An 8,255-nucleotide genomic window follows, 5' to 3' on the forward strand; every position below is an offset into this window, starting at 1 on the left:
GAACCTATTGCAATAAAACGGCAATTTCATACTTTAACCCCTAATATTAATTTAATAATACACCAGTACCAGTGTAGGTATAGTATGAAAGATGGAATATTTTTTAATATATTATTAAAAACAGCCACATGGTTTCTAACTATCGATTAGGTAGGACCACATCCTTAACGAGATCCCACAAGCCGGCACCAGTGGGTGAGGGTGCATACACAGGTTTTTAATGGGTAGGCCTCTGAGGATTCAATCAAGGACCAACGGAGGAGAGTCCCACATAACCCCGCCATGTCATCGCCCGCGGCGGGGTATGCGTAACGTATTTTCCTGTGTGTAAAAAAAGGACCACATCCCTCATTTAGTACTAATTTTGCATACTTAACTGTTACATTCTACAGATGCCGCGATCCCGCGGCAGACGCGGGTGAAAACCGCTCCGTGAATTCTTAGTGTAACGAAAAATGAGTTTCAGCGCCATCTAACGTGTAATAGTCAGCTACTATATATTTGTAGCATTTTTATTAAAACGCCACCTGATGGTGAATGGCTGAACCAGGATGAAAGAATACTGAAATATTGTAATATAAGTCTTACTCAAGTGACTGTAAGTTTAATTTTGTTAAATTTTAAAATTGTTTTACGACGTTTTCACGTTTTAAGCCCTACCAAATCAAAACCTTTAAGTTATGGTAGTAGATAATAGAGCGTGAAGTTTGAATTGCACACAAGCTAAAAAGTGGCGACATCGGTACCCGATCTTACATAGCGTCATTACATATCGCCCCTTTTTTTATCCTATATCTATGCTTATAACACATGTTAATGTAACATTATACGGTCCTCGGTGGCTCAACGGTTTGCACTTGGGCGCTGGATGAGGAGGTCCCGGGTTCGATTCCCGGTAGTACTAATCAAGGAAATTAACTTTTCTAAATTGATTCTGGTCTGGGTGTTCTGGGAAGTGCCCCAGAGTGAATTCCGTTGCTCTGGTACTTATATAACGCATAGTTAATACAGTAGTGTGTTAACTCAAAAAGTATATTTTTTCAGAATCGATGATTACGAAACTCTCACTTCTCGTGGAAGATTATTAAAATTTATGTATAGGTGATAAATATTTCATAGATGGCGCTACGACTAGAAAGTCGTTGAAAAACCAAATACACAGACACGACGCAAGCACATAGAAAAATTCGTGAGGTTAGTTCGTTCCGTGGCTTAGTTGGTATAGCGTCTGGCACGGTATGCAAGAAGACGTCGGTTCGAATCCGACCGGATCGAAGAATATTTTTCTGAGTGTTCGATCTTTGTATTAATAATTATAAAAAACTAGTGGAGTAATTTCACAAAAAATAATTGAATATCAATTCAATAAAAATTTAAGGAAATAAATAATTATACATTTTTGAGTAACGACTGATTTTTTTTAATTGTCCGGAACTCCTGTTCTGGTAGTTCTGGATAAAACAGTCCTTACTCAACAAAAAGTTTGTCTCATTTTTAGTTAAGTAGATATCTTTAATTGTTTCTCACAATATTGTAACGACGATTTAAATTTTACATTCAGCAATAGTATAATCGTAAATTTTACATATTTTGAGTTACAACACTAATTTGTAATAGCAGTGCGATATGCTCCTATATATGTATATAAAAAGAATAAAATAAAATAAGTCAGAAATTAAAATGTTTATGGCCGAAGATTAAGTTGGATTCATTAACTAATAAATAATCATTCACTATAATAACTTTACTATTTTCCCCATTTCCTTGTTTAGCATAAGCACTTATACATCCATTAAGTTTAATACTCCGTTAAGCAAACATCCTGTGGCTAGTTTTGCTTTAATAAAACTAGCCCTAGTCACATGATGACGAAAAAAAAAAGATCCGCAAAAATAATTCATTACTAATACATCTACTTCGTACGCTAATAATAAGTACTAGTTTTTATTTTAACAAGATTATTCTGCTGCTTCCTATTACTTAGTAATGTCAAATCTCATTATTCAAGGGGTGTGACCTAATGACTTGTAATACAGGTGAAATACCTACATCAAATACCAGCTTCAGCTCCCACAATATATACTGTAAAGTATCTACTAAGATTTATATTGTTTTGTATTTTTTGGTGAGAAATAAACATATTTATTATTATTAATAAATTTAAAATTCTTTCAATGCCAATTTCAAATTCCGACAGTTTTTTTAATCCGATATAAGTAAGTAATTATTTACTTCTGCTCCCCTGCGTCATATGAAAACTCAATATTAACTCAGTGTAGAGTCGGGTCGGTATCATAAGTCGTAGTGATTTAGTGTTTATTTAGTTTGACGTCCCGTGTCACTGTTTTAAGTCGACAACAATAATGCTACTGTTTCAGATAACATTGTTATCGTTTTGAGGAAAAACAAAGAATGGATACGTAGTAGTATTTACAAAAAAGATAGGTATTGTACAGATCGAATATTAGTTTTTATATCGGGTGCGTCTCCCTTAGACGAAAATCAAACAAAGTAATTTCAAAACAAACACCGTTCATTTAATATAATTTTTATTTAGACCAATTTCACTTCCTATAATTTAAGTTTGATATAAAGCTTATATTATATAACAATCATTTCATACATTGTCAATTTAGATCATTTTTGTGTGGTATAATATCACTTTTCATATTTCGACAAAATTATTATTGTTAGACTCTAGATTCCTTGGTGGTTTAAATAAAACATAAGTATTTTACATAGGTCAAATCTTGGTTCCGGCTCCCATTTTGTAGGTAAAGTTAGGTAAGTACATGAAAAAGCAGCAAGAGCCGAGCGAGCGGAGCGAACGTGCCGCAGTAGCAGCTGACGAGTGCCAGAAACAAATTTGTTTCCGTTGCCGAACAGGTTTTCAGGCCAAATTATAATTAATATAATATTAGTATTAGGGATATCGATTTTCGGAAATAATCCTATGTTTAGATGAAAAGAAATTTAGACAAAAAGACGTTGCTGTGACAACTGTGGTTTATAATTTATGATCGTTATTAAAAATTAGTGTTAGTGTAAGTAATCGTCATAAAAAATGAAATTATAAAACGTAAGTATATATCAAATGTTCGTTATATGAAGTGAATTACTATATTAAATGAGTTTATAGGAAGTAAAGTTATGCCAATTGAGCGTTGTGTGAATAAGACTTATATGATACATTACACACCCTTTTATATCTTTCGGACTTTTAGCAGCTGGCCGTTAGCGTGAATCTATTCTACATTTAAACTTAAATTTTAAATTACGCGTTTAAAAGTGATTTTCAGGTGCATTTAGGTGTTTAAGGGTGAATTGACGAAGATATTCAAAGCGGGAATTGAAATATTTGTTAATGTAATTTAATTCTCGTCTCGCCTCGCCGGTGGAAAAGCATTTTACTAATAAATTTTCACACATTCTTCAACTGTACGTGATATCAGTAATCCCTAATTTTAAATTAACATGTGATTTGATTTGACCGTATGGTACCCAAATAATACAACTAGAATAATAAGAAGTCCTTAAGTTATGTACTGAAAACATTTTATTTGTAATTTGACGTCACGGTGATGTCATTCCAGTAACAATTAGATGTTGGTGATTTCAATTGTTGAACACGATAGCTAATATACACGTAATTCAATTTAAATTTGAATCTCTAGCTGCCGGAAGTGCGAGAATTTGTAGAGAATGATATGCTGTGTGTGCAGTACCTACTTAATACTATGTAGTTGAGTTTATGTGTTATATTAGTTTTTTGCTTACGTATTTAACCTAACGTCGTCAAATAACTGCATATTATTTACTTTTGACAAAAGGTTTATATGATAAATATGTTAACAATTTGCATTTAACAATAAATTCTGGTTAGATATTATGACAGTGAAAATTTAAATGTTGTAATTACGTCCAAAAATATTCTTATACTCGTGTTTTCCTTTATAGAGCACACTTGTACGTATTTACATACAGCCACACGTAAATATCTACAATGTGTGAAAATTCTTTACAATTTACGTCTTTTGTTATAGTGTTTAATTTAGCAGCTTGTAAAAGCGGCAATTGGTATAGCTGTATACGATTTGTTGGCTTTGCGCGCCAGGTACACTTTTTTTTCAAAACCATTTTCCTAACGAAACTAGGAGTTAGGCTAGGCTAATATTCTAGAAAGCAATTGAAATGTAATAAAAACGGCAACTCACGTCATAAGACGTCATTTGAATCTATATAGGATCTACCAAGAATGACCAAGTGCTAGTCCAGGGAAGTACTGCCACATTACCCACTTCTGCCGCCAAGGAGTAATGTAACTATTACGTTCCGGTATTGAAGGGTAAAATTACAGGCACGTGGAACTTGTCACCTTATGACTTAGGGTGACGGGCGCAGTGGCACTGCGCCTAGGATCTTTGCGATTTAAAGTTCTGAGTGGCACTGCAACTGCTATGGGTAGGCGTGTCGCCTACCACCAGGCGCACCGCTTGTACGTCCAATCACAAAAAAATGCTAAAGTAACATTTGGCGATTTTACAAAAAAATAATATCTATCTCACCATTTATTTATAGAAATTAATTCATAATAGTAATGCAGTAAAATTGGAACACTAAAAAAAGAACATAGCAAACAATTCTACGACGGGCCAGTCTCACTATCTTTAGATTTGACGTGAAAATTACAAATATTTGCCTAAATATACATGTATGCGCAATGATGGTATACGTGTATATTTACAAATTTACAAAGTCGAATTTCTTTTTTCCGAAGCTCATTATTCCGAACACGGTTTGACCTTTTCCATCCTTTTATTTTTTTGGTATAAATTAGTAAAATAGAAATATCTTACAGCAGAAAATAATAATACATAAATCGTTTGTCTGAAAAACTATTATTAGAATAATTATTACACGTATATATTTTTTTGGCAGAAGTTTGTTTCGTGAATTTATGTTTATCCTACTGTCGGTTTTTCATATAGTTGGGATTGTTGAATATTCGTTTCGATAAAATTATTATTATTAGATAAAATTATAAGTAAATTTGTTTGCATCTCCGACCATCTTTTAAATAATTATTGGAGTTTTTTTAATTACACCGTTAAACTTATTTAAGATAGTAAATAAATTTAGTGTATCGTTTATTTGTATCAATTACATTAAATTAAATCCGAGTTAAACAAAAACAAACACACTAGATGTATGAATATCGTATTTGTACAAAAACAAAATATTCACTTCGGTACATTAGACAAACGGAATGTTGAGGAAATGAGAATCGGGGAAACGAATAACCTTATCAATGTGTCCAAAATAGTGAAACATTAAATAGTGTAATGATAAAAATACGTAACGTGCACGTAAAGTGTTTTCGGATAAATGAAATGAAATCTGTTCATAAAAGCCGAAAGGTTTTCGGTGAAGCATAATTCTGTAAATCAAGTTTCTAGTTTGCGATAGGTAACATATTTTATATATAGCTTTTGTTATAACAGCTAAAAAATTATTTATTGTAAAGACAATACATAATTCAAAAGACCAAGATAAGGACATGTGACGACGAAAATACAATATTACTTCTTTTCTGTAATGGCGGAGTTAGTACTTCTTTTATTTATTATTCGTGATTTTTTGTATTATCAATATCATGAAAAGAAACAAATTCGTGTTGTCAGGAAATTCCTTCTTTAACATTGAGAAACGAGGTAAAATTATAACTTAAGAGCCTTTAGAATCGAAGATGCAAAACATCCAAAACGAAAACAAATATCTTTTTTTATATTTATCATCGAGTATATAACCAGAAATAGAGACGAAATAAGGACCATATATTCCTGGTAACACATTAGTGATACAGCTCTTATAAATATCAACTCCCGTTTGCACTGAAATATAGTCAGGCCAATTACTGACCTGTGTGTACGTCTCCGTATATTCCAAAAAATATTCTGTATTTATTGTAATAAAGATAATATCTCTAACAATGCCCTGCTGTTCTATTCGGTGGTGTGGGAAAAACAGCAAAACATCTAATTACAAAACAAACGGAATCACATTTCATCGGTAATTAAATATTAAATATGTAATTTTGCAATTTTCGTCCATTACAGTAAAGCTCAAGTTAACTGGTCGATTTGAAGTGAAACAGTTGACGACACCCGTCAATTGTTTCGAACTCGGACTGGCCAATCGGAGCGCAGTTGTCACAGTAATGATATGGCAGAATAGTTTTCAAACCAATTAAATAACATTTCGTCTCTATTTCTGGTTATATACTCGATGATATTTATTTACACCACAAGGGCCTTTTAATAAATTATAAAAAATATAGTCAAGAATCTTATTTAATAAATAAATAATTTGTCTAATTCAACTAATCAGAAGCTACTGAAAAGAAAAAAACATCTAATTTATCTTGATTGCATATCGTTATTTTCACCCACTTTACGGTGTGCTAATTCAACCCCGCTGACCGTATTTGTGCTAACGAGGTTGCGTGATTTACAAAATTAACAGAGACATACCAGCTGGTACTGGTACTCTAACACTGGACTACCTAAAAAACAAACTATTACTTAGTAAAGAAAATTCGCCTTTATAGTAATTTCGGTGTCCTAATAGCGATTGTTTACGATTTACACGACTCGATATCGACACAAAGCAGAGCAAATTTGTGTATTTTTTAACAGATTTCAAAATGGAACGACGTCCCAATTCCTCTGTTTTTTTGTATGAATGTTACGCGGTTACTTCGACATTTGTGACCCGATTTCGATAGTTCTTTTTTGTTGAAAAAGAGGTACCTCAATAGTGTTCCCATTTACTTAAATTTGAAGAAAATATTCGACCTCTAAGGGTGACAAATTAGGCGATGAATCCAGTTTGAGATTTCAATAAAATTTGGCAAATAGATGTAATTCCAGAAACTTTTCAGGTTGGTTTATTAAAAAAAAGTTATACTTCATTAATCGATTCATCTGTCTTAAGAATTTATTTTAAATAATATGTTTTAAAATTATTTATTTTATTATATATTTTTATTTATTGTAGACCTTTATTATATCACATGATAGCGTAAACTATTTATTTTTGTTTTGGTCACTATGGGAAAAGCGGTAGCGAAATATATGCAAAATTACTTTCATATTACGATAAATACATCATTACTTAAAAGTATCACTTACCGGTCGATTCGATGATGAATATTAAAGGTGTGGGATTAATGGGGTGTTCCGCCACTAGAGTGGCTATGAACAAAAACAAATGAAGTGATAAACAACGCGGTGCTTCAGAGTGTCACTCCCGTAAGAGTGTTTGCAGGCATTTACAACTATCTTATATATCTGTGAAGATAGAGCTACAAGTCAACACCGAGATTTAAATTATAAATACTACGCCAAAACACGTAAATACTATTTGCTATAAGATATGAAATGTCTCATGAGGATCTACATGAAGTTTATTGAGCAAAATGTAGAGTATTGTAGAGGTATTTATGTGTACAAATTGAAAATAACAGATATAGCAGGAAATGTTCACTTACATTTACTCAAAAATTTTAAAGAACAATTTATCACGTTATTATTTTCTCTTCCTATAAATAGCACTGTTTTTTTTTTTCAAAGTGAGGTAACCTTATTTTATAAATTAATACCTACGGTATAAAATCGTCGAAGTACATAAGAATTTATTGCATCGTTATTGCGACATTATGTACCTAAGTACTTATTTTAAAGTACACATGTTTCGTAATGTACTTATTTGATGAAACGTGCGCCTTTTATAATTATTTCAAATATATTTATTTACTCCTATAGATTATAATATCATACTCAATTTCCTTAGTGTTTAGATCATCTCCACAAAAGTTCTCTGAGCGGGTTGAAGAGAAGATTTTAGAAGCAGTATAGCTCCTTGTGAAAGAGTTCGTCGGAGTTACCATACTTTTGTTATTTTACTATGGAATTACCTGGAATGGAATGCCACCTTACCTATTTCTAGTACTGGGTCATGGAAAAATTTCCATTTTGAAAAAATCATATTTTTCAGAAAAATAATTATTTTTTCGGATATTTTTCAAACATTTTTCCTTTCATTTTCCACATTTGACGTTGACGTCTGTCAAAAGTTAAAGTTGCTGAACGAAAACGTTGGAGCCATTATAGGTTTAATTTCACTGGAAATCATTTTAAATCTCGTTTGTCTATAGATGGCTTTTAGTTAGACAAGTTTATTTTATAATTCATATT

At 32.1% G+C, this 8,255-nt stretch overlaps 1 protein-coding gene across 1 annotated transcript in view; it reads right to left on the bottom strand.

The window, feature by feature from the left end:
* Positions 1-7,312, bottom strand: part of LOC113234644 (synaptic vesicle glycoprotein 2B) — a 48,613-nt gene extending 41,301 nt beyond the window's left edge. Inside the window, exon 1 of the mRNA XM_026470041.1 lies at positions 7,191-7,312. The gene's annotated coding sequence lies outside the window, so the exon portion shown is untranslated. The remainder of the gene's footprint in view (positions 1-7,190) is intronic.
* Positions 7,313-8,255: the final 943 nt, after the last annotated feature.

Source organism: Hyposmocoma kahamanoa, unplaced genomic scaffold (genome assembly GCF_003589595.1).
Source record: "Hyposmocoma kahamanoa isolate Upper Pololo Valley unplaced genomic scaffold, ASM358959v1 86, whole genome shotgun sequence".
NCBI lineage: Eukaryota > Metazoa > Arthropoda > Insecta > Lepidoptera > Cosmopterigidae > Hyposmocoma > Hyposmocoma kahamanoa.